This window comes from Macrobrachium nipponense, chromosome 20 (assembly GCF_015104395.2).
Source record: "Macrobrachium nipponense isolate FS-2020 chromosome 20, ASM1510439v2, whole genome shotgun sequence".
In the NCBI taxonomy this organism is placed as follows: domain Eukaryota; kingdom Metazoa; phylum Arthropoda; class Malacostraca; order Decapoda; family Palaemonidae; genus Macrobrachium; species Macrobrachium nipponense.
In genome coordinates, this window is record NC_061089.1 from 34,416,919 (window position 1) to 34,444,242 (window position 27,324).

Below are 27,324 nucleotides of genomic sequence, written 5' to 3' on the forward strand. Positions count from 1 at the left end.
TGAATTCTCTCATCTCCATATTACTTCTATGGACAGCTACCGCCAATTTTGTTATCACTGCTGGTGTTTCAGAACCATTTCTTGATACACTTTTGTGAGTGATTTCTTGGTCATTTTTGCTGATATGTCTCTTGACAATGCTATCTTTGTATGAATGTTTTCATAGTTGACAGAGGTGACTCTCTCTTGTAACCTGAGTTTAGGAAATCCTTACACCTTGAGTTACCACCTACAATTGTCGGTTGTCCATGAGTTAGATAATCCCTTGCTCCAGCTTGTTGATTACCAATTTTTGTAAGCTCAGTATCCTCCTCCTCTCAATTTTTTGTACCCTTCTGTCAGTTGCTTAGTCCCATGTTTGTCTACATCTGTTCTTGGGTTCTCCAGTGGTCCCTTTTCCTTTTCTGATACTAATTTATCTAGCATGTTACTCTGCTCTACAATTCGTTCACTGAAATTTGTATAGTTGTTTTAAGTCTTTCTTTTTCTTTTCTATTTGTCTCCATATGGTCATTTAGCCCATTGATTAACGCCATCAAAGGACTGACCTCTGTTCCTGGTCGGGGTGCTGTAGCCTCGGTAGTAATCCATGCCCTCAGTAGGAGTGGGAGATTCTCTCTACCCATTGGCTTCCCATTACTGGGAAGAGCATGTCCTGCTGGAGGCCCTGAGATGCCTCCCTGTTCTTCCCTGCTAGTTGCTGCACTACGGGCATCAGATGCTCGAGTCACTTCAGGGTGCTTGATTAATGTAGTGCACTGATTCAAGTTTGCATAGTGACTGCTTCTACAGTTACAAAATAATGGTGTTATCTCATTGCCAGCATTGATAAGAGGTCGGCATGTGTATGACTCATGGTTTCGGGCACAAACTCTACATCTGGCAAGACTCTTGCACTTATTCCTACCATGATTCCACCTAGAACACTTTCCTCACAAGTTGGCCTTTGTGCAGATTCTCTGATCCTAAGAGGTCCCTTCCAGGCTTCCACCAGCCTACTATTTCACTATCTGTCCCACTGCACTTATTCTTTGTAAGTCCACTATTAGTGGGACATGCTTCTTGTATCTGTTTCAGGCTAAAAGTATTAGCCTTTTCATCAAAACACTGTAGATTATATGCTGTGTAGTACGGAGAAGCATTAATTAACCTAATACTAAGCGGGTTTTACAGAGATGGGTGTTAGGAATGAAGTCTGATGATAAATTGACAATTAGGAGCCATTCTAAATACCTTGAAATTGATCGAATTTCCGTCAGATTATGGCTACAGCTAATTATGAAGTACAGTCGTTCTCCACTTTTCCTGCTCTTAAGATTTATTGTCCACCACGATCTGCATTGCTATGCAGTCATGCTTTTATGTATATCATTTCAGCGTTTGATGCTCTCGAGCTTATTCTTCGTCTATACTTTCTTAAGTATCGTTGATACAATTGATTTTATTGCGCAATTTAGACTAACGCAGTAGCTTTGGGTATAGGTACCATTAAACCAAGGAAGTGGTGCACTTTCGTGTAAAGGGTTTATGTAAATTTCATATTATCGCCATGTATCGACTTTACAGTGATATAGCTACTGAGCTAATTCCTGTCAACTTTGAACATGATTAGCATGTTTAGTTTAAGTAACCACTTCCTGATTATAAGGTTGCCTGTTTTGCTAATCGTAAGTCTAAATGAGTAGATGGCCACGCTCCTACAACAATTTAAAATAAGTTCTGTTATTCAATTGCCAATCCAATGGAGATATATGTAATTTTTTATATCAAATTAATCAGTGAGATCCACAGTCAAATTCAAAAGTCCTCTAACAATCAGGGTTTCTATCCAGTGGGTTAACACTAATGTTCAGTGAGTGGCGTTTTTTTTTATCTCATTGCAAGAATAAGGCACAGTCAAAGCACCAGATAACATAATCGTTAGACAATCTTATCTTACATAATACTTTGAGAAAAGTCTGAAATTACTCCTCCATTTCAAGGATACATTGTGCGTTAGCTCCTGCAGACTTCCAAACGCGAAGTTTTAACTAAAAGAGAGGTAATTAGGCTCATTGTACCCATTCACTCTTAAACTCGGAACTAATTAAGTAAAAATTTAAATTTACGTAGAGAAATAAGGAAACATCGCCTCTCAAGAAAGTGCCACTTCTTAAGACTTCATGCAATTTATTTTCCTTCATGATACATAACGAACTTTCCCCTATTTTGAAGTCTACGTAATTTAAGAAAATGGACAATAGCTCAACTTTATAGAAAACGTTAAGATTGACGGCTAAATGCTTAACTAAAACATTTTCTTCATAAATGCGACGAGGGGTGTCATTTGATTTACCGTTATAGTTACTACATCAGAACAAAAATATTGCCAGGAAAAGCTTCATCCTTCAAGCAAAGCCTAAAGTTCTAGTAACATTTGATAGGTTTACGTTAAAAGATGCTAATATCCCTAAGTTATTTCTATCTCGACTAATTTGTTTCTCAGTCGAGTGTTTGAAAGTTGTCATTTCATATGTGACCTTGAACTATATGGGCATGATGGATATACTGTATAAAAACAAACAGTATAGTCGAAAACTCCAAATGATGCTATGAATAAGGACGCAATGTAAACAGGACCAAGTGAATTTTAATTTGAAATTATGCGCATTAATTATTTTTGCAAGTCAACTTAATCTTGCATGAATATTCGCTTTATTTTTCACGGTTTACTATAAAAGACTAAGACTACATTAATAAAACTATGAAAAAACAACTTATTTTAAATAAGACATCGTCGCAGCAGACCAGTTCCTTCAGATACTGACTCATTCCTGAAAGAATATCTTCTTAGAGTATCGCAGGTGCGTACTCAAACCACCAGGGGGATCTGTCATCACACCTGCCAGGCTGTCATGTTATCTCTTAAAGTGTTTGTTTCGCTTCAGGGCTTAGAAGGTGAGCTGACTGAGCTCGGTTCCCCAGATATTTGCCGAGTGTTATTAGTGTTGATCTTTACGTTATTTTCCCTCGGTATTATCGACCTCATAAATAAAGGTAATATTTTATCTACTGGTATTGTTTAATTATATCTAGAAAGCAGTTTTTTTATAGGTATGCTTAAGCTAGTTTTTGTATTAGGCTAAGACAAGTCAGGTCAACATCTAGGTTAGGTTTAGCCAAATGAATAGGTAGTTCAGATTAATTTGATGTAGTTATGCGCATTAGGTTTGTCAAAAACCTTTATATAAAACCTTGGTTATTTTGCTAAAATGGTCTGCTGGACGCCTTGTTTATTAGGCCACCATCCCCTCTTGAACATACAGGTAGGCCAAACAAAGAAAAAACAAAAGACATTTGCTCATTTTAATACTATGAAAAAATGTTAGGCAATACAAAACATATCAGTTCTCAATGTTCTATGGACATCCCAGTACAACACAGGCTTATGGACAAAAAGACCACGGTAATTTTAAGCCCGCATTCCGCGGTACAGTAGACTATGGCAGTTGACGTTTCCTTATGTTATTTTACCTGCTGAACAAAAATTTAAAGTAACGGTAATTCTTCAGAAGCAAGCCGTATCACCAGTTTCTTAAAGACAATTAACAATCCTTTGTTTAATGGTGCCTTTTTCAGTGAATCTCATCTTGTTTTCTTGAGGAAATGTTATTTTAACCCCCTTTTCCACCCAACAAGCTTGGGGGCCCCCGGTTGGGAATCGGGGGTTTTGGGTGGGGAAATACCAGAAAGGAGTGCTTTGCAGCAATTATAATAATTGGGAGTACCTACAGATTCGCGGGCCCACTCGACCGCCGACCGAAATCGGCGGAAGAACACCAAAACCAATATGGCGGCGATACCAAAACAACAACAAACAAAGTAGGGAGCGACTACATATCCGCGACGATCGATTTGTGTGCGCTGTCAGTAAGGCCGTAGCGGAACAGCGCTTCGCGCCTTATCCGCACATTTAAAGATTCTTGGCAAGCACGACATGTACTGGCAAGAGGTAATGTTGCGCTGCGCGCGCTAGCCACGGATTACAATAAGGCTACTTACCGTGGCGGATGGATTGGGGTGTCGCATCGCTTACGCCGACGTCCTTTCGTCACTACAGAGCGATCACGCCTAAAGGCGTTCCTGTTGTAGTCGATCCGACAAATAGCTCCACAACATTCGCAGTTTTTTTGCTTTAGAATTAAATTGTCTTTGTCTTTGAGCATATTCAATCACAACTTCTTTACCACCGCTAGACAAATAATGATAAAATTCACGTAACCCACATTGCACTTAAAAACAATCGGTAGGAAATCGAAGGTCTCTGTCAAAATTAATGCCACAAGGGCCAGCCACTGCCTCTGCCATAGCTACAGGAAGACAAAATGCCGGTTTTTGCTTCATTATTCGAGTATTCAGTCAAACAAGGATACCAGTGGACACTGGACAGGTAACTTTATTACTCAGCTGAAATGCTAGTGAAACTTAGTTTTCGATTAAAGTCATTCGTAATTGGTTATGAAACCCATGACGTCATAACGATGTCACACCTCTCAGCCAATAATGAGTTACTGGAACTGCTCTTGTTTGCGTAAGAAAGTAAGGTAGAGGGCTCATTAAAAGTAAACATTACCGTAGAGGAAACACCTCTCCCGACTTAGGAAAAATTCAAGGTAAAAACTTAAGCTCAATTCCACCCCGTTCAATCTCTCATATAATGACTATACTTTTTATATTGCTTTTCACATGCTCTTTCCATGTACGTGATTATTTATTTTAATATCCAGTGCGGATTGCTTCTGAAGAATTACCAAAGTAATAGTATTTATTCGGTCGACTGTAATTAAACCGTAGTTTACCTCTGAAGACTACATGACAGTACAAGGGGTTCGATGTACCAACTACAGAGTTCAAAGGTAAATAACAGATTAGTTACAGTCGACCATAAAAATATTACCTTAAACTCTTGTAAAGTAAGCAAAATAACATAGGAAAACGTCAATTGACATAGTCCACTTCGGTAAATCTAAAGGAGAGATCCGTCTCTTGTTTGCAGAAGAATATATATTTTTTATTATGCTTAAACTGATCATTAATATTGGTGGCATCAAGCAATTACACCCTTGTTCCTATCTAACATTCTTGGGGGACCCCAGTGGGAACCAGGGTTTTTGGGTTGGGGGGAGCAGGAGAAAAGTGATTTCCAGGGCACTACCTAACCAAACAAACCACCTAACCTAACCTAGAGCGCCGTACCCCTACCTAGGCCTGGGGGGGGGGGCGAAGCCCCCCTTAAGGGTACTACCTTCCCTGCACACTTCATGATAATTCCGAAAAATTTGAGCGGCCATTAGGCTAACTGAGAGACAATACTCCAGCATATTTCACACGATAATCAAAATATATACAGGAAATAGCTTACCTTACATATACGTATAGGTTTTATCTCACCGAAAGGCTTTTTTTGTTCAAGTCAAGAAGGCACTTTTCCTTACAAGTCGGGCAAATATGTTCACTCTTGATTAAACCGTGATTTTGGGCAAAAGTTACGAGCCTTTCTATAGGCCCATAATAATAGTTTGTGAAATCTCGATAATTCATGTAACAATTTTCACACACTATGGGGAAACTTTCCTGAGGAACAAAATTGGAGCGTGTAGACGGTCGTTGGTGCAAGTAACGCTTAATTGGAGAAAATAGGTGTATTTGCCGAAAAAATTTATGACTTGGTAACATTATATATTGTCATTGGCTGAAAACACTGCTTTCTTTTGTTAAAGAGAAAATTGAAATGTGCTTATTTACGATTGGATATTGTCTATAATGATGTCACTTTTTGGGTGGAGTTTTTTTCGTGACGTCATTCGGAAGGTGTGGTTTCCCCATGACAATTCGAGACTGCGCAGCACACAAACGAACGAACAGGAGCTCATTAAAATAGGTGATACAACAGAGACAACAACATGAAGGACTTTTTTTTCTGTAGGTACAAATGTTCAAAGGTAAATTACACGTTAATTACAGCCGGCTGAAAAAATATTATCTTAAATTCTTGTTCAGGCGGTAAAACTGTATAGAAAAACGTCAACTGGCATAGTCTAGTTCGCCGTGGAATAAGGGCTTAGATCTACCAAGACCACTAACACAGCTTCTGCTAGCAGAGCTAGTCAAGTTGCCAAACCATCTATTAGAAAACTTCAACAACGACCTTTTTGAGCCCCGCTCTTCTGGACCAGGAAGAAGAGCCAGAAGTAGGGCCAGAGGAGGTAAGCGATAAAGTATGCACCTCCTCCCCACTTTTTGCCAGCTGTGGGGAATTTCCTTTTGAGCCATTGGGCTATGTGGCAGAGTTAAGCCGGCCTCACACTAGGCATTTTTTTCTCGAGAATGAAAACCGGGAGCTTTTAGCTCGAGATTTTAGCTTTCCGACAGAACGGGAAGCAGCCAGCACGAGCCGCGAGCCACAGCATAGTGTAAACAAACAAGATGGCTGTTGCTGATAGGACGTACTCTCAGACCTTTGGCTTCTCTTCTCCTGAGCCACTCTCGAACCCACAAACGTTTTTTGTTACTCTTGCATTCACGTAAGTTTCTGAGAAATACACCACTGCAGCCCATCTTGCAACAGTCCGACAATTTCTGGTCGCAATGATGATATCAGCTGATCAGTTTTGTTTACTTTTTCCTACGGCTCCTCGAAACCACGAGTTCCTAGTGTGACGATACAACACTTTTGCTCGCGAGCATCGGCTGGATGCTGGCCAAAACCACGAGCAAGAAATGACTAGTGTGATACCAGCTTTATGGAGCAGAGTCTTAGGTAGTAGATGTTCTACAGGTGGGATATCTACTTGCTTTTGATTTCCCTCCCTCTCTCTCCGAGCAACCCCTCCATCATTTGTCATATGCCAAAGACTCCAAAGTTTCTAGTTCCCCATGAGGAAGTGAGGGAAATGGAGAAAGGAGTGGTGAATGTAGTCTAGCATATTTCTCCAGGATTGTACAGTTGGGTTTTCCCAGTCCCCTAGGTGACGGGTGTTTGGAGACCAGTGATAGACCTATTGACCCCGATACTGTTCATCAGGTAGACCCGATTCAAGATGGAGAATCATTGTACGGTCCTGTCAACTGTCAGAAGCAATGACTATGCTCTTGATAGATCTGAAGGATGCTTATTTCCAGATTCTGATCTGTTGCTTTTCCTGTTAGCTTTTATGCTTCAACCTGTGAAAGATAGTGTTTCAATTCAAGTTCTATGCAATTCAAGTTCTATGCTTTGGTCTAACAACAGCCCCTCAAGTTTTCGCAAGTGTGTTCACCCCAGTGTCATCCTGGGCTCATTCTCAGGGGATTCAGCTCCTAAGATATCTCGACGACTGGTTAGTCCTGGCATAATCTTGGGAAAAGCTAATCCAAGACAGAGATCATCTCCTTCAGTTTGTCACAGCCGTGGCATTATGATACAATTGGAGAAATAGAATCTTCTCCCCAGCCAGAAGGCTCTGTGCCTGGAAATGGCAATAGACATGGTGTTGTCGAGAGTATTTTCATTGGACTATCAAGAAGTTTGGGAAAGTGGCCCAGTCCTTTCTATTAAGAACAGAAGCAGCGGGCATGTCAGTGGCAAGTAGTTCTATGGCTCTTGACCTCATTAGAAAAACTCATTCAACATGGTTGTCTCCACATTCAATCTCTTCAGTGGAGACTGAAAGAGTTCTGGCCCCCTGCAAGGGACGTACCTTTGTTTCATGTAGCTGACAAAAACTTAACTACTATAGGAGTGCCTCTTCATTCTCTGCTTCCAGAAATTCTCCTGTTCTCGGATGCCTGTATGAAGATTGGGGAGCCCATTTGGGACCTTCTGATGTCAGGAGTCTGGAGTCTTCAGAACAAGCAACAGCACCTAAATGTTTTAGGAGCTGAAAGCAGCCGTCCTGGCACTTCAGGAGTTTAAAGAAAGAATGTCGGGGGCCACCATATAAGTTCTGATGTCGGACAACAATACGGTGGTAACTTGCATAAACAAACTGGGAGCTTGTCTCACCAACCTCACTCCCTGATGGTTCTCCTACACCTGTGGGTGATAGACCAATAAGTAGACCTCTCAACTAGGTATATCGCAGGCAAGAGGAATGTGGTGGCTGATAAACTGAGTTGTCAAGGTCAGGTCCTTGGGTTAGAGTGGTTCTTACATCAAGAGATAGCAAACACTCTTCCTTCCTTGGGGAAGGCCAATGATAGATAGATCTGTTTGCAACAAAGTTCAACAGATCTATCTATCATTGGCCTTCCCCAAGGCCAATGATAGATAGATCTGTTTGCACCAAAGTTCAACAGGAAGCTAGAGGTGTTCTGTTTGGTTGTCCCAGACCCCTTCGCCAGGGCAGAGGACGCCCTTCTACACCCTTGGGACAATCTGGAGGTTTACGCCTTTCCTCCCTTTTGCCTGATCTGTCAGGTCTTCAACAAAGTAATGATTTCCAGGAATCTTAGGATGACCCTTATAGCTCCTGGGTGGCCTCACACAGAATGGTTCCCAATCTAGTAGCCCTGCTGTCAGCAGTTCCCATGGCACAGCCTCCTCTGCCAGCCTCACATCGAGAGATATCACCAGTCAGTAGGGTCCCTATCTCTTTGTGGCAGGAGACTAACCGCTTTCTTCTGCGAGTAAGAAGCTTTTTTGTAGAGCGGCGACTGGGATTGGTGTCATTGAAGGGGTCTCTCCAGTCGGAACTTCTAGCAAATAGCAAATTTCCTAGTTTTTCTCCAGATGGAGAAAAGTCTTTCTGTCTGCCATCAAAGCTGCAGGGCTGCTTTGGGGTTGGTTCTGCACCTAAAATATGTACTACATAGACGTTTCTTTCTCATGAGAAATCTGAATGCTACTCAAAAGCTTTGAGCAGTCTTGTTCTCCTAGAGAACTTAAACCTCCTAGTTGGGATCTTGGTTTTGGTGCTAAGCAGTTTCACTTGAGCCCCATATGAACTGTTAAGACGGTCATTGGACAGAGACTTGATCCTTAAAACCATGATCTTACTGGCTTTAGCTTCATCAAAGAGAGTGGGTAAACTCCATGGTCTCTATTCTAATGTTAAACACTCGAGGGATTTTGTTGATAACAACCCAGACTAATTGCTATTATGTCTTGTCAATTGCTCTTATGTCTTGTCAGGGCACTGTGTTTACCTAAAAAGGTTGGGGTGTCGAAGACTTTTTGTGTGCATAGGCAGGATGAAAAATGAAGTGTCCAAGAATACCATCTCCTTCTGGCTCTGGGAGGTTATTAAATGGTATATAGCTCTTCTAAAACCTCAGATTCTAACACCGTGCATGCAAGAGCACATGATGTTAAGGGTTTAGGCCCATCATTAGCTTTTAAGAACTTATCTGTGCATAGGATTTTGAAGGTTGGTACTTGGCTTCGTCAAACCACCTTCACATCCTTCTATCTACGGGACGTTCCCCACAGGTCCTTGGACACTTTTTCCTTGGTCAGGTGGTGGCTGTTCAAGTTGTGTAGCTCATCTAATGCCTGTAGCGGGACAATTTGTATCATATCTTCTCTACCCATGGGCAGTAGGAAGTTTGACCCATCATGAACTGGAACTGATTAGATACAGGTGAATGAGTGGTCATTCTGTTTGAAAGCCTATGGTCTTAACATACATTGCCCACCTCTTGCCACAACTCTCAGGTTTAGGGAGGTCGGCTGATACCTTCTCTCATATCTGATTGGCCAAACCCCATTGCCACTAATACCTTGTTCTACAATTTAGTTTTTTACCAGTTTCCAGCTGCCACTATCAGATTTATCCTCGTGTAAAGATCGGAGGTTTGTTAACTATGAAAAATACAAATTATGTAATTTAAAATGTGTCATTCTCTTGCCCCAGGTACTATTCCCTTTGGAAAACACTCGAAATATGTCATGAATCTACTAATGCCCCAACTTTAGGGGAAAGATCGTAGTATACATAGTATTTTAGTATATGCACTTGTAAATAGTGTGGCAGATTATTATCTGGTCAAAGAACATAAAGCATATATATTTTTCCCAATTACTTCTCTTTTGATCTGAGACAATTTGACCTTTGTTGGTGTCTTTCACACATTTTTGTTTATCCCTACCAAATATGCTTGCTTTCCTCAATTCATATTCCTTAATTGTTAGAGGTGGGTAGGGGATATTTTATATTACCAGTGTCTGTTAATATAAAGTAACGTTTCTTCTGACTTATTTCAAAGCAGTTGCTTCAGTATCTGGTAAACATCATCCCTCGAACAGTCTAAAAGAAGTTGGCTTCAGTGTCTGGTAAAATTATTTCTCTTGTCCAGTGAGAACAATAGCAAGACATTATGATGCAAAAGGTAGTAGAGTAAGAAGAGAAGTGGTTAAATATTCCTACTTTTTATTATTCAGTTCATCTTCATATTAAACTATTTTGTACTACTATGGAAGCTGCTGCACTGGGATATCTGATGAATTCTGGTTCTTTGTTCAACATAAACATTTGTATATCAGCCATCCTGGAAAAAAATAAGCAAATATCAACTAGAAACTTAACAAAACCATGTATGACAATGCACGAGCATATGCAATGTAGGAGACAAATATATTTTTTAAATAGTTCACATAAAATAATGGAGAAATTAACACTTGTTACAATAACAATATAATGAAATTCATTATCAACTTTATTAGGAGCAATTACATTATCTCTGAAGTTCATATTTGGCCATTGCAAACAAATAATTTTACATCCTCTTTTCGAGCTTTGAAATATGATAAGGTATATCATAGTAGTTCCCAGGTTATTTGTTAGTTATAATATTTTTGCAAAATACATGCATAAAGCTCCTCTAGTAATTTACTGATATTATTTGCGCAAGATCATATATCAATAGTTCCCAGATTATTTATTGTAGGTTATATTATATTTGCAAAGTGATATATATACCAGTTCCTCTACTAATTTATTAATATTTTAGCAAGATATATCAAGTTTCTCTGATTATTATTGATATATCAAGTTACTCTTTTATTTGTTTTGTAAATATTTATTGACTTCAATAAAACAATGATTTTCTTTTTCAGGGGGAGCTCAAACAAATGGGAGGTGTCCTAAAATTTCCAGTGGAAGGAAGGAAGGAGAGAAATCTGAAGAGGCACAAATTTGTGCTGTGTGTCACTTCAGCTTGTTCAACTGCCGGTGCTTATATGTACTCATTTTAAAAATAGTCAGCTTGGACTACAAAATTAAGCCAGTGTGAAATACTTGACAATGTTTATAGCACTGGGGGACCAATAGTCATTAAAGTCCTACACCCTTAATTTTATAACACTAAACTGCAACAGGGAAGACAAACCTGTCCCGACTAAATCTGCAAGCTGACTTTGATCTTGGAGACATGTCTTGGAAAACCATTAAACCTCGAAAGGAAAGACAAACCTGCCCATCTGACAGACTTTGATCTCAGAGACACATCTTGAAGCTAAAGTAATCAAAGTGGATGCTACAATGTGCAAGAATTTTCCAAGCATGTGAAGCATTTAAAAGTATTCAACAGGAAAGACAAACCTGCCCTACTGAATCTGCAAGCTGACCGACTTTGATCTCGGAGACACATCTTGAAGCTAAAAGTGGATGCTACAATGTGCAAGAATTTTCCAAGCAGGTGAAGCATTCAAAAGTATTCGACAGGGAAGACAAACCTGCACTACAGAATCTGCAAACTGACCGACTTTGATCTCGGAGACACATCTGAAGCTAAAGTAATCAAAGTGGATGTTAGTGCTAAATCCTGAACACTAACAAGAATTATCTGAAGACTAAATTAACCTGATTAAACTTGGATCTATTCCTAGTCATCAAATCTGTAAACTAGCTTGAAAATCTATTGTACAGATGTCATAATTCCGAAGTTCGACTATCAAGAATTGTGCCAATTGACAACTTGGCTCTTGAACTTGGTCAAGAATTGTGTTGATTGAGCTTAGTAGCTCACCATCAAGAATTGTGCCGATTGAGCTTGGCTCTCGTAACCCAGGAGCTCTACCATTCAAGGCTGAGTGTGCTGATGCTGATTAAACTTGGCTCTATTCCTAGTCATCAAGTCTGTGAACTAGCTTGAACATCAATATTGTACTGATGTTATGACCCCAGAGCTCGACCAAGAATTGTGCTGATTGTGCTTGGCTTTTATAACCCAGGAGCTCGACCATTATGACTACTGATTAAACTTGGCTCTGTTCCTGGTTATCAAGTCTGTGAACTAGCTTGAACATTAATATTGTACTGATGTTATAATTAAGAAGCTGTACATAATCCAGGAGCTCGACCATCAAGAATTGTGCTGATTGAGCTTGGCTCTTTTAATCCAGGACCTTAACCATTTGACACTGCTGGTTAAACTTGACTCTGTTCCTGGTCATCAAGTCTGTGAACTAGCTTGAACATCAATATTGTACTGATGTTATAATCCAGAGGCTGTGGTTATTAAACTTGATTCTATTCTATTTGTGGTCATCAAGTCTGTGAACTAGTTTGAACACAATGTTGTACTGATGATATAATCCAGAAGCTCTACTATCAATAACTGTGCTGATTGAACTTGGCTCTACTCCTGGTTATCAAGTCTGAATAAGAAGACGACTACTTGTGATCAACCCAACAGTTTGTTACAGCCAGTATTCCTGGTTATCAAGTCTGACTGAATAAGCTAAATAAGAATTGTGATCAACCCTGAACTGTTTGTTACATCCAACAGGGCTCTACTCCTGGTTTTCAAGTCTGAATAAGCAGAATAAGACTTGTGATCAGCCCAACAGTTTGTTACATCCAGTATTCCTGGTTATCAAGTCTGAATGGAATAAGCTGAATAAGAATTGTGATCAACCCTGAACTGTTTGTTATATCCAATAGTGATAAGAATTGTCAAAAGATTCAGGTTTAAAACTAAGATGTACTGTCATACATTGAGAAGTTAGTAACCTAACCTAAAGTACTGTGTTGTTCTATACGTGCAGAGAAGCTAAACTCACAGACATGTTGACGAGGAAAGATGTGCCGAGTAGGTGACATTATGTTGTCATCTCACATGAAAATAAGCCAAACCCATGTTCAAGGTATACGAGAAGACTTGGCGTCTGCTTCGTCTACTTTGATGCAACTTGGTGTTGCTCTGCTTTGTCTGCTTTAATGCAACTTAGTGTTGCTTGTGGCTTTAAGTATGAAAACCCAAGGAGCAGGTGTTTGCTTCAATGTCAGTTTTGAAACAGAAGGAAAACTGAAAATTTGGGGAAGCTGTATGTGCCTGTGCCAACATATCCAGACTCATGAATACCATGCCATCATAAACTGAGAAGTCAAGCTCAATACTGGACTGCCATTCAAGTTTACTTGCAGAGACCCCAAACTTCTGAACATACAAAACACTAAACTGGATTATTGCCACTCAAGTTTACTTGAAGAGACCTCTTCAACTCCTGAACATAAATGAAGAGATGTAAAACACTTCACTGTAGTATTGCCAAATGAAGAGATGTAAAACACTTTACTGTAGTATTGCCCTGAAGTCTAAGATACATGTTCTTGCATGGTGCACAGAAACCAATCTTTTTCACTAGTCCCTTCACTAGACTGCCCTGAAGTTTGCTAAATGCTGGTGTATGCTGATGCATGGTGTACAGAGAAGCCAACCTCTTTACTAGTCCTACTGACATCTACCAGAGAAGCCAACCTCTTCAATGATAATACTGAAACGTCTGCCAACTAGTTGATAAAATGCATGGTCCTGTATCTTGCACGGTGTACAGAGAAGCTAATCTTTTCATTAGTCCCTTCACTGGACTGCATGAAGTTTGCTAAATACTGATGCATGCTGTAGCATGGTGTACAGAGAAGCCAACCTCTTCACTAGTCTTAATGAAACTTCTGCCAATTGGTTGATAGCTATATAGAAGATAAAGAATTGTTGTGCAATTGGTCTCATTAGTAGACTTCAATTCACTATCAACAATGAATAGAACCGCTCCTACTAAGATGTTGGAACCTTCCATGGATTTCCTGGAGACTGCATAAATGAATGCACAGTCATTATGTCGAGAAGTAATCTTCGCCTTTTCTTAAAGTACCAGGCTTCTTGTAAGTTCTGCAACACTGGTCATTATCATTATACAGAAGTTGGAGAACCTTCCATGGATTTCCTGAAGACTGCCAAGTAATGTACAACAGTATGTGGTCATTATGCAGAGGAGTAATCTTCGCCTTTTCTCAAAATACAGTTTCTAGTCAAATTGTCATATGTGTAGAAAGGTAACCACCTGCCCCATTTCTTAAATATTAGGTTGCCAAAGGCAAGTTGTCAAGAAGCTAGCTTACTCCGAAAGAATTTCTCAACTATTAATGAAGAGAGCATGCTAAGCCAGTTGTGCCATGTCTTCCATGCAGATAAGCCCCACTAATCAATTCATCACAAATAACTCCTTGGATACTACTCAACATCTGAAATTTAATATAAGTAGAAGACAAGTAACATATTACACAAAATTATTGTAATGTTCAAGTAACATTACACAATTATTGTAATGTTCCCAAAAATATGACATGTCTCCTGATTTACTATATGAATGACACATTTATATATGGCCTGTGTTTGTGTGACTGTAAAATAAATAATCCATACAGCACAATAAGTTTTATATATATCCTGACTGCAAAATCTACAATCCCAAATTAAGAGTATTATATAAATCTAAAGCAAAATTTGTCTTAATACCCAATTCCAAATGTTTGGCTGTCTTAATATCCAATTCCAAATGCTTGGCTGTCTTTTCAATCTACGTACCTACAGTTGCAAATGTTTGACTAGCTTCTTATCCAATACAGGAGGAAGGTTGCCATTCTATAGTGATTTTTGCCAAGGGTTTCCTATACTACTACACTAATTATACTAATTAGTTAGTTTTATAAAGAACCAGATAACACAAATGTCCATAATGTGAGAATGTAAGCTCCATAAATATAAACCTAGCATTTCCATTTTGTTCTACAATCAAACATGACAAAAATATTGTATGCTCGATTGCGCATTAAACCTATAAATAATTGATTCTACTTGATGCTATCTTCAGATCCTAGTGCCTTGATTATTCATTTCTCTGGAAACCCTTGTGGACAGCAGCAAAAGACTATAAACCCAAGAGGGCTCCAAAGGGAAATTAGCCTGTAGAGTGATAAGCAAATTATCACAAATAAATATGAGGGAACAGAAAATAAAACCGATACCCATGAATCCAGGAAATGTCAACAGAGCTAGAATTAATTTATTCCTCGCTTGAACATTTGGGATCAGAAGATTCCACAACTGTGCTAGGCAAACTATATTCTACATTTCAGTTGTAGCCAACATAAAACGCTACTTACAAACTGGCCTAGTGTTGTAAACAAACACAGGTATGGAAAAAAAGTGCAGGGGATGTTTAATCTGTATAGTTCATTTAATGCAATAAACGTAATAAACTCACTTTGCATCTATTCAACAGTAAGTCAGACAAATACATTGTCTAATGACACAACTCTGCCCAGGAGTTTGAGATGCCACTCAGTGTCAGAAGACCACACTGCAGAACAGCACTCCAAACAAGGAAGAAGAAAAAAGTTAAAACTTGCATAAAACAGCTTCATCTTTTGCGCAAGGAAAAGTTAAAACACTTGATAAAATCTTCTCCACAAGGAAAATGGACAAAGTTAAAGCACTTGATAAGACAACTTCGTCTTCTCCACAAGGAAAATGGAAAAGTTAAAAACACTTGATAAAACAACTTCACCCTCACATGAAAAATGGAAAAAGTTAAAACATGATAAAACACCATCCTCTCCACAAGGAAAATGGAATAAGTAAAAACACTTGATAAAACAGCTTCATCTTCTCCAAAAGGAAAATGGAAAAGTTAAAACACGTGATAAAACAGCTTCATCTTCTAAACAAGGAAAATGGGAAAAGTTAAAACACTTAATATAACAGCTTCATCTTCTCCTCAAGGAAAAAGAAAAAGATATAACTGATAAAACAGCTTTATTTTTTCCTAGAGGAAAATGAAAAAGTTGAAATACTTGATAAAACAGATGCATAATCTCCACATGGAAAAGGGAAAAGTTAAAACAATTGAAAAAACAGTTTCATACTTTTCATAAGGAAAAAGGAGTTAAAACACTATAAAACAGCTTCATCTTCTCTACAAGGAAATAGAAAAAAAGTTAAAAAAAAAGCTTCATTTTCTCCACGAGGAAAATGGTAACGTTAAAATACCTGATAAAAACAGCTTGATCTCCTCCACAAGGAAAAAGTTGAAGCACTTAGATAAAACAAGTTCTCCAAAGGGAAAAATAAATTTGTCGAAAATTGTATTTTTCCTAACTATACAAACCTGAGGTCCTTTACAATAGGAATGTAACTTGCGGCAGCTGGAACCAGCCATAAGCTTTGAACAAGGGAGTTCGGTAGTTAACTGCTTGTCCGACAGTCCGCGCACCGCGCGACTGGGAGGGGAAGATCCACTTTGCTATAGGCCCAGGAAAAAACAGAGTGAGGGGTGGCATGAGGTGGGACTATGTGTAAAGGACCTCAGGTTTGTATAGTTAGGAAAAATACAATTTTCGACAAATTGTTATTTGTTCCGATACAAATACAAACCATCGGTCCTTTACAATAGGAAGACTCACTTCTTGGTGGGTGGAATTTGAGTCTTATGAACAGACTGGTGTTCGTCCAACCTTGGTTCCCTCCCTGGTCATAAGAGCAGAGGGAGGGATCCTAGCCTCTGCCCAATGATCGGGGTATGTACCGCAGGATCAATGGTCAGACCTCTGGACCCAAGTAATAAGAGGGAAGCAAGTGTACCTCTTAAAACTAGCAAGCAAGAACTTGTTCCTATTGCAAAAGGCAATATGAAGTCATGGGCTTGTCTCTTGTTGGCTTCCACTTCCCCCCCCCCACCCTTGTTGGGGGAAGTGGTGGATAATCGCTCCTATCCCTAATGAAAGGGATAAGATGGGGCTCGGTCGAGTAGCTTACCTGCATCGCCTCCTGTTCCAGCGTAGTGACGACCGCGTCCCTCTGCCCACAGGTAGAGGGAGAGAAAAAGATGGGAATTGAATTTATAAAATTTGTGGCCATTTGCCACGCGCCGGAGCCAAAGGTCATTCAGCGCATATATATCAACAGGATATATTTACTAATAAAAAGTACACTCATATAATTAATCCAAATTATTAAAATCAAATTCATATTAAAATACTCAAATATCATAAAACAAATGGATTTCATTAAGAAATGTAAAAATCTCCTCTGCTGGAGCACCCTCTCCTAAAATATCTGACAAAGGTTTGTTGGTGAAACCAAACCGACGTCCATGATTAAAATAAAGAGGACAGTCAACAAATATATGCCTCACTGTAATGCCAACATTACAATTGGAGCACTGAGGAACCTGCCTCTGCTCCACTAGTTAAAAGATACCCGAGAGTTAAAAACGTATGCCCTATACGCAGGCGCGTTAAAACTATACTAGATCTTCTATCCATCCCAACAGAAGGGGACCAGGGATGAACAGAAGGTCTGATCGATTTCAGCTTTAAATTACTATTCAAGTTGGACCAGTGATGCTGCCACTTAATCCTACAAAATGATTTAATAAAAAGTTTAAAATCTTCACAGAGAACCCTCACAGAGTGGGAAGCCCAGGAGGAAGCTGCCTGCTTAGCGGCTGTATCAGCCAGCTCGTTACCACGAATTCCCACATGTGAGAGAACCCAACAAAACTTCACACCGATGTGTTTTCGAGAATCCAGGAGGACCAGCCAATCCTGCACCTCTTGGACGAGTTGATTAGATGGCATCAACTTCTGGAGTGCAGCTAGGGATATCTGGGAATCACAATAAATAATATACGAGTCCCCAGTGCTACCTGTACTAAAAATAAATTTGAAAACACTAAAAATAGCATAGCATAAATCTCAGCATTAAAAATTGAGAATTTAATAGGGAGGCTTTTTTTAATTGTTCTCTCACCGACGATGACAGAACATCCAACCCCATTTGCTGATTTTGATCCATGTGCATATACAGCAATCGAGTTACTATGCGCAGAAACATGGGCCAAAAAGCTACTTTTAAGCTGAACAATTGAACTGATCTTTTTGTTGTGTCTAACTTAGCAAATATCTAAAGGAGGCCTACACCAAGGAGGGAATTTAGAAAATGTAGTTTCCATAACCAGTGGAGGAATAAGGCCTACCTCTCTCACACTGATGTTCAATCTAACTTCAAGGGGCTTAGGCAATGTAGGTCTAGTTGGTGCTCTGTCAACAGGATGTTTTATATACTTAAAATTTGGATTAGATTGAGAGGTTAGTGCTCGTGACAAATATCGGAGACCCTGTTCCTCCCTCCGAATGAAAAGAGGGGGAAAACCAGAGTCTACATAAAGGCTCTCAACAGGAGACGTTTTAAAAGCACCTGTACAAATATGCAATGCCATATTGTGCACTACATCCAGCTTGCCTAACAAGGTCTTACATGCCGAGTCATAAACCTGAGATCCATAATCAATCTTACTCAAGCATAGTGCCTGATAAATTCTTAATAAAGTAGTAAGGTCGGCTCCAAAATTCAGGTTACTAACAACTTTAAGAATATTGCACCGCTGTTTAACATTTACTGCAGTCTCATTTATATGTTCAGCAAAAGTAATTTTTTTGTCAAAAATAATTCCTAAATATTTGACTTTATCTTCATACAGCAAGATAGAAACTTCTAAAAATAAGGTTGGAATCTCTTCCCTTCTTCGTGTTCTACAAAAACATATAGCTTTAGTTTTTTCAGCAGAAAATTTGAAACCTTTACTATTACCCCAGGTAGCAGCAGCATTAATTGCAATCTGAATTTTAGTACAAGCTTCAACTGCAGTAGCTCTACTACAGACATCATCAGCAGCGAATGCTTGACCAGTTACTCCAACAGGGAGATGTTCAAGTAAACCATTAATGGCAATATTAAAAAAGATTGGACTAAGCACACTCCCTTGTGGAATGCCTTCTTCTCTGATGAGAAGGTAGAGCCAATTCTAACAAGGTACCTGTCAGACAACCAGCTGCATTAAAATACCAGCCCTCCAGGTAGTATCAAATGCTTTTTCCAGATCAAAGAACACCGCAATTGTTTGATTTTGGACTGCAAAAGCATTCTGAATCTCACGTGTGAGACATAATAAGGGATCCAAAGTACTTCTATTCTTGCGGAAGCCAAATTGCCTCTTCGACAACAGGCTCTTTGTTTCTAATAACCATATCTAGACGAAAATTCACCATTCGTTCGTAAATCTTGAAGACACAGCTGGTAAGAGCAATAGGCCTATAGCTTTTGGGATGACTAGGGTCCTTTCCGGGTTTCAAAAAAGGAACTATAACAGAGTTTTTCCACAACTTCTATGAAGTCCCTGAGCACCAGAATTCGTTTAAAACATCGACAAAGAATTTTTTTGACTCCAGAGGTAAATGAGAAATCATAGCATAAATATCATCATCTTCTCCAGGTGATGTTGGAGAGGACAAACATAAGGCATATTCGAATTCGACAATACTAAATGGAAGGTTATATGCCTCAGTTAGAACAAACAGGCGGATTAACTATAGTCATGTTTCTAATATTGCGAATTCAGGGGAGTAGTGACTGGGGCTTGAAATGCTTGAAAAGTGCCGAGCAAAGGCCTCTGCCACCTCTCTTGCATCCGATATAACTACCAAGTTGATTTTCAAAATCGGTAGAGGAGAAGGGGAAAATTTCTGTAGTAATTTACGGATTCTATCCCAAACCAGAGAGTGGCGAGTTATACTTTAATTCTGATATGTACCTAACGAAGGACTCCCTCCTTGCTCCTTTAAATCTTGCTTTTGTTTGGCGAGGTTTTTCTTGTATATTATTCTATTAACCAAGACAGGACGCCTTCGATATCGCTTGTAACTGGCTCTTGCAATTTTCCTACTCAAGGCTCATTTACTATTCCACCAAGGTATCAGTGGACGATGGGGTTTCCTGATGTTTTAGGAATTGACATCATTGCCCCCTCCAATCGTTATACTAGCGAGATATTCGTAGGTAGCCGAGGGGCAAGGAAATTCATTGGCCTTATGATTGACTTTGGTAGATTTTTCATACAGCTGCCAATCTGCCTCCTTTATCTTCTATTTGGGTAAAGATGGGGAGGGTGTATTTTGTACATACTTAAGATGGATGGGATAGTGGTCGATCCCATAGAGATTTTCATCCACTGACCACTTATAGTCTAATCGTAATGACGACGAACATATTGTAAGATCAATTGTTGAACTGGAGTTATGGGCTACATCAAACCTTGTAAGAGAACCATCGTTCATTAAAACTACATCATTGCAATCTAACAATCTTGCAATTATAAGACCACGGTGATCACACCTACCTTCCCCCACAAAGTATGTTTTGCATTGAAATCCCCCATCAGAATGAAAGGCTGAAGTAGTTGGTCTAAAAGTGATTGCAAATCTTCAACCTCTAATTGTCTTGGATTGCCTGCTCTGTCCACCAATCGAGTTTCTAGGCCAGGTCCTAGATAGAAAGAGCACAGAGTGACCCATTTGTTGATGAAAATCTGTGTTGTACAAGCTTGCAGTATCGAGTCTAATTTGATAACTTTTTGTGGTAATGACTTGGCCGCAATAATACATGTACCACCATGAGCACGTTCACCTACAGGTGGTGGAGATCTGTGAAAAATAAAGTTCTGTCCACAGTTAGGAGAAACATTACCAAGTTTGGTCTCTGGAAAGACTTGGTCTTGGTCTTTGTTTCAAAGAGGAACTTGGTAGATCCTCAAGAGACATGCTGTTTCCTCTCTTGGGAACCCTACTATGGTGTGGGGAAATAGGTGGAGATGATGGAGTATGGGGTCTCTTATTTCTAAGAGGCACCGTCTCTGTGGTGTGCACCTGAGCCTTATGACGTGCACTGAACAAGGTGTCATTCTGGGACATACCCAGATTAGGCAGTGAAGCTGCCTGTGAGGCTTCTACATCAGAAGCCCGAGAGACCTCCCAGAAGCCCAGAGGAGGCCCATCAGGAGGGGACAAAGGAGCCTTCTTGGATGAAGGCGGAGATGGTGAATGTACTTCGAGCTCAGAAGGGGATAGCTGAAGCTTTGGCTTTGAAGTTGGCATCCTAGATTGATCTTTTTCATTCGATTTTCCAATTTCACTTCAACACTATATTGAGGTCTTGGGAATAAAAGTCTTTTTGCCTGGCCAATACTTAGATGTTCAGCATGTGCTTTCTCTATGGCTGCCACTTCTTTTTTAAATGACTCACATTCCTTATGCCTTGCATTATAATTTCCCTTACAATTTATACATAATATTGGATTGGAACATTCGCCTTCATGCTTTTGTAATGAGCAGGCAGCACATAACTGGTTTCTAGTACACACCTTTAACGAGTGACCATACCCAAAACAAATGAAGCATTGGAGTGGTCTATGCTTAAAAGGTCTAACATGAAATCTCTCCTTGTCAACATATACATAATCAGGAACTTGATCATTATTAAAAGTGAAAATAATAATTTTTGACCTTGGAACCTTGAAAATCTTCCACACTTACCATCACACATTTCCAACAATTCCTCGTCAGACAGTTCATATAGGTCTTGACTGAATACCACTCCCTTAGCGTAACTAAAACTATAGTGTGGTTTGACCTCTTTTATCATATTAGTATTTTTTCAGCTTAGAGATCATGTGATCTTGTCTATAAGACTTTGCATGAACCAAAAAACTGTTCTTTCCAAATCTAGTAATATCCGAGTTGGTCATTGTTCCTACCAATGTTCTCAAATATTTCCTGAAGTCAAAAAGATTACAAAAGTCTGATTTTGTTGAAACAATCAGCCACCTGGCTGGTAGAGGTGTCCTCACCTTACGTTTCCCATCTTTAGTTTCCTGACTGACCCTAGCTGGATAAAAGGAATCTACTTCAATATTCTGGGGTATTTTATGAATTAATACACACTAAGTTTTCCTTAGATGAACACTTGAAAGCATTCATGGCATTCTTATGAGTAGTAAACTCAATCCAAACCCTCCAAAATGCAAAATCTTCAGTTTCACAATACTTAATGACTAATTTCACTATACCTTTCAAACATTTCCATATAAGCAAAACAATTTAAATCTGAGGAAAGAGAATCAACATAAAGGATTCTCTCTGCTAGAACTTTCCATAGCCACATTCAATGTCTTGTCATGGGTCGTCTTCTGTACAATTGAATTTTCTTTAGGATTGTCCTTGTTCGTGCCAGAGGTCGAAGAGGGTGGTAGTGTCAGGAGGTCGCATTGTCCGGGGGAGTTTATTGTAGGGTCATTAATCAATCCGTGAAGAGAAATTTGAAAAACCTACTGCAAACCAGGCAGAAAACCAAGCCCACTGCACCAACCCCTCTCTCACCAAAGACACTCAGCAGAGATTGACTCCCATATGTCCACTCTCTACCCTACCCCAAAGGGATTGCTCTATCAAAACCCGCTTGATAGGACTGAGGGCATAACTAGTATGCAATCATCCCCATTCATGTTACAATAGAGGGCACACCGGAAAGAATGCCGAGAGTCCTACTGTAGAGACTATACCTCCCCGGATTCCGCAGGCAAGTCCCCCATAGGTAGTTCCGCCCCGATAGATATTGGTATGAAATCATATCAACATCCTCAGAGTCCAAACATACTCGAGAAGCGGACCAAACCTCTACAGTCTCTGCCATTTGGATCAAGAAAGACCCAATGCGCTTAAGCCCAGCCCCTGCCCAACCTGTAAGAAGGTTTTAGTGAAGAGGGGGGGAGAGCTAGGTAAGGCAACTGAGTTAAAGATAGTAGAAGAGTGGAAACAAATTTAAGTAAGAGGAAAATTGAGACTTGGATTCAAACTGGGAGATATTTCTCCCAGTTCGAAAGCCCTCTTGCCCGCTATGCATTTTCAGCCGTCAGCTGAAAATGCGTAACTTCGTCAAGGCAGTCTCAAATCAAGAGGGAAGAAAAAGATAGGGAAGAGAAGGCCTGTCACACTCTCATTCCCTCATCCATTCATGCAGTCACACAAGGATGCGATGCTGTTCTGTCCGCTCGGGTGCTGGGTAAGCTACACAACATGTTGAGCAGCCACCACGGGTCCCAAGGAAAAAGTGTCCAAGGACCTGTGGGCTATATCCCGAAGGTAGAAGGAGGTGAAGGTGGTCTGGTTGGACCAGACCTCGCCTTCAGGACCTGCGCCACGGAGAAGTTCTTGCGGAACGCAAGGGAAGGACCAATACCTCTGACTTCGTGGGCTCTCGGACGAAGGGTACGGATGTCGTCGCTACCATCAGCTTCCTACGCCCTCCTGATCACCTCACGCAGCCAGAAAGAAAGTGTGTTCTTGGATACTTCTTTCTTGGTCACCCCGGTGCTAACGAAGAGGCGTCGACACTCAGGCCTGAGGTGCTGAGTTCTCTTCAGATAGCGCCGTAGCACCCTCATAGGACAAAGCAGCATCTCATCCGCATCATTGTCGGTGAAATCCATTAGGGAGGGGATTGTGAAAGACTCAAACCAGTCGTCAGGGACCGAAGGATTCTGAGTCTTCGCTACGAAGTTCGGGACAAAATCGAGCGTCACAGATCCCCATCCCTGGAATGCTTGACTTTTAAGGAAAGACCATGCAGTTCCCCTACTCTCTTCGCCGATGCAAGGGCCAGCAAGAAGAGGGTCTTGAGGGTCAGATCCCTGTCTGACGACTCTCAGAGTGGCTCGAAGGGACTTTGAGTCAGACTCCTAAGGACGAGAGTTACGTCCCACCCTGGGGGCCTGAGTTCCCTGGGTGGGCAAGACCTCTCGAAGCTCCTCATAAGCAGGGAGATCTCGAACGAATTCGAGATGTCCACTCCCCTCAGTTTCAGGACTAGGGCCAGAGCGGCTCTGTATCCTTTGACTGTGGGGACGGAGAGGAGCTTGTCTCGGCGAAGAAACACGAGGAAATCCACTACCTGCTGAAGAGTGGCTCTGAGAGGAGATAGACCCCGTCTATGACATCAACCACAGAAGACAGCCCACTTTCCCTGGTACACAGCTGCAGAGGACTGTCTGATGTACCCAGCCATCTCTGTTGCTGCTCGGCGAGAAAAGCCTCTCGCTCACAAGAGATGGTGGATAACAGCCAGCCGTGAAGATGTAGGGACTGGACTGACTGGTGGTACCGTTCCACGTGTGGCTGGACGAGAAGGTTGTGCCAAGGGGGAATCTCTCTCGGTGCTTCTGCAAGCAGTGCCAGCAGGTCCGGGTACCAAATGGCCGGGGGCCATTTGGGAGCCACCAGGATCATCTGGAGATTCGGGGTGACCAGCACTCGGCTGATCACTTTGTGAATCAGGCAGAATGGGGGAAAGGCGTACGTGAAGAGGTTGTCCCACGTGTGTTGAATAGCGTCCTCTGAAGCTGCCCATGGGTCTGGCATGGCCAAGAAGAAAACCTGAAGTTTTTTGTCGTGCCGGGTGGTGAACAGATCCACTACTTGACCCCCCCACAGGTTGAAGAGTCTTTCCCCAACGTCTGGGTGTAGGGACCATTCGGTCCCTATCACCTGATCCCGCGGCTGAGCTTGTCTGCTACTACATTCCTCTTGCCTGGAATGTAGCGGGCTGACAGCTCTACAGAGTGGGCCACGGCCCACTCGTGCACCTGCAACATCAACTGGTGCAACGGGAGGGACACTAGGCCCCCCTGTTTGTTGACGTATGCCACTACTGTGGTGTTGTCGCACATCAACACCACCAAGTGTCCCACCAAGCGGTCGTGGAACTCTTGGAGAGCGAGGAACGCTTGCCTTGAGCTCCAGGACGTTGATGTGAAGGTGCTTGTCGTGACGATCCCGCACTCCTGCAGCCAGCAACTCCTCCAGGTGTGCGCCCCATCTCTCGGTTGACGCGTCTGAAAACAGCAACAAGCAACATCTCTGGGGGAGGGGGTGGGGGGCGAGTGCAGAGAGGCACTCCTCTTAAGAGGTTCCTGTCGTCCAGCCACCTGGCTAGGTCCTGCCTCACCTCCTCCATGCATGAGGGACAGGGGGAAGTACAGTAGTGGGTCTCTTGCCTGTGACCAACTCTCCTTTAGTCTCCACTGGAGAGACTGCAGGTGAAGACGCCCATGAGGGACTAACTTCTCGAGTGACGACAGGTGGCCGATCACGACTTGCCCCTGCTGAGCTGGCTGTTCTTGCCGAGACAGGAACTGGTAGGCTGCCTCCCTGAATCTGCTGATCCGAGAGTCTGCGGGGACGACTCGCCCTGCTACCGTGTCGATCAGCATACCCATGTACTTCATCCTCTGCTTGGGCTCGAGATCGGACTTCTCTAAGTTCACCACGATCCCCAGATTGCGGCAGAACTCGAGAAGTCGATCCCTGTCCTGTAGCAACTGGGAGCGGGAGCTCGCCAGGACCAACCAGCCGTCGAGATACCTCAGAAGATGTATCCCTGATGAGTTGGCCCAAGCAGACACCAGAGTGTATACTCGTGTGAACACCTGTGGGGTGGTTGAGAGACCGAAGCAAAGTGCCCTGAATTGGTACACCGTCCCGTCGAGGATGAAGCGGAGGTACTTCCTGGAGGATTGATGGACGGGTATCTGGAAATACGCGTCCTTCAAGTCCACCGAAAGCATGAAGTCGTTCTCCCTGATGGAGTCTAGCATGGAACGTGCCGTCTCCATCGTGAACCGAGACTGGCGAACGAATCGGTTCAGGGGAGAGAGGAAAAGATGGCTGTAGAAGCCCGGTGAACGATCCCTGACAATCTCCACAGCTCCCTTGCTCAGCATGGCTTGGACTTCCTGCCGAAGGGCTACATCCTTTGATGTTTCAGGTACTTAGGTCTGAAGGTGGACCGGGTTGGAGGTGAGGGGTGGCCGAGACTTGAAGGGTAGTAGATACCCCTCCCGAAGGACGTCTACTATCCAGGCCTCTGCTCCGTAGCGCTGCCATGTTGCCCAATGGCTCGCCAGGCAATCCCCGACTTCCGGCAGCAAGTGAGGGGGAACGCTGTCCCTAGCGTTTCCCGCCTCTCTTCGACTTCTTCCCAGCTCCCCCTCGTGGGAAGGAGGGCTGGGAGGAGGGCTGATGGCGACCGCTCCTGGAAGAAGTCGAAGGCAGAGTCTTTCCCTTGGGCTTCGACGATGCAATCGTCTTAGCCACAAAGGAAGCGCTAACCAAGCTCTTGGGCTTGGCCGCAGTCGTTTGAGGCTGCCCAGACGCCTTCAAGACTGCCAGGTGGACTAGACGGTCACTGTCATCAGTGCGCCATCATTCCACCACAGCGTCCACCATCTCTCCTAGGAAGAGAGAGGAGGAACTCCTCACCGGTCCGTTGCAAAGACCCAATGCCGCCTCACGCCCAGCCGCCCTGGTCACTCGGGTGAGGACTGTGTCCCTACGCCGAAGTACCAGGTTGGCCCACAGGTTTGCCGTCTGGTGGGCTAGGTAGGAGATGGCCCTACCTCCAGACTGACACGGTCTCCCGAAAGCCGGGTCACCTTCGGGAGTGATATTTCCCGAGGTGGCCGCGACCTTAGACACCTTTGAGGGACCACAGGTCTAACCAGGAGACTGCCTGGAATGCCGCCATGGCGGTGGATTCCAGTGCAAGTGCCTCTTGCTGCGAGAATCACAAGTTCTCTGACAGGAACTGCTGCAGAGACACCCCCAGAGTTAGCCTATCTAGCTCCTGTTTGGGCAGCATAGGATCCTCCGAAGGCACGTAAAATCTCCTCTGTCGCAGTAGAGGCGGAGGAAGTAGCTTGGAAGACCTGCCGGACCGCAATCAGCCAGAGCTGATTGCGGCAGACCCACTGTCGTCTTGGGTTCCTTCTTAGGACCCCAGAACGACTCGAGCTGGGACGTGGGCTCAGAAGGTGGGAGCGGCGATCCTTCCCCGAGGTCGTTGTGCTAACGAATCAGCGCAATAACCTCTGCAAACGACCTCTGGATCTCGGGAGAGAATGCGTCTTGAGGAGTAGGATCACTCCGGATCGCCTTGCTCTTCCTGGCGTAACCCGAGGAAGTTGAAGGGGTCGGAGAGGAAGACCTGAAACTCCCCGATCGCCCACTGGCAGAAACGGTGTGCTTGGGGGGCTGCAGGCGATCTCCAACCCGCGGTGGCGATCGAGCTGCAGGCCTGGTTGTGCGGCTTTCCTGGGGAGAGCGGCTGGACCGAGAATAGCGGCTCCAGTCCCTTGCG

General features: G+C 42.3%; 1 long non-coding RNA gene across 1 annotated transcript; it reads left to right on the plus strand.

Moving 5' to 3' along the window:
- Positions 1–2,880: 2,880 nt before the first annotated feature.
- LOC135224795 (uncharacterized) lies at positions 2,881–13,788 on the plus strand. The gene is made up of 2 exons (XR_010316820.1): positions 2,881–3,036; positions 11,075–13,788. It is a non-coding gene; the product is annotated as an uncharacterized LOC135224795 (long non-coding RNA).
- Positions 13,789–27,324: the final 13,536 nt, after the last annotated feature.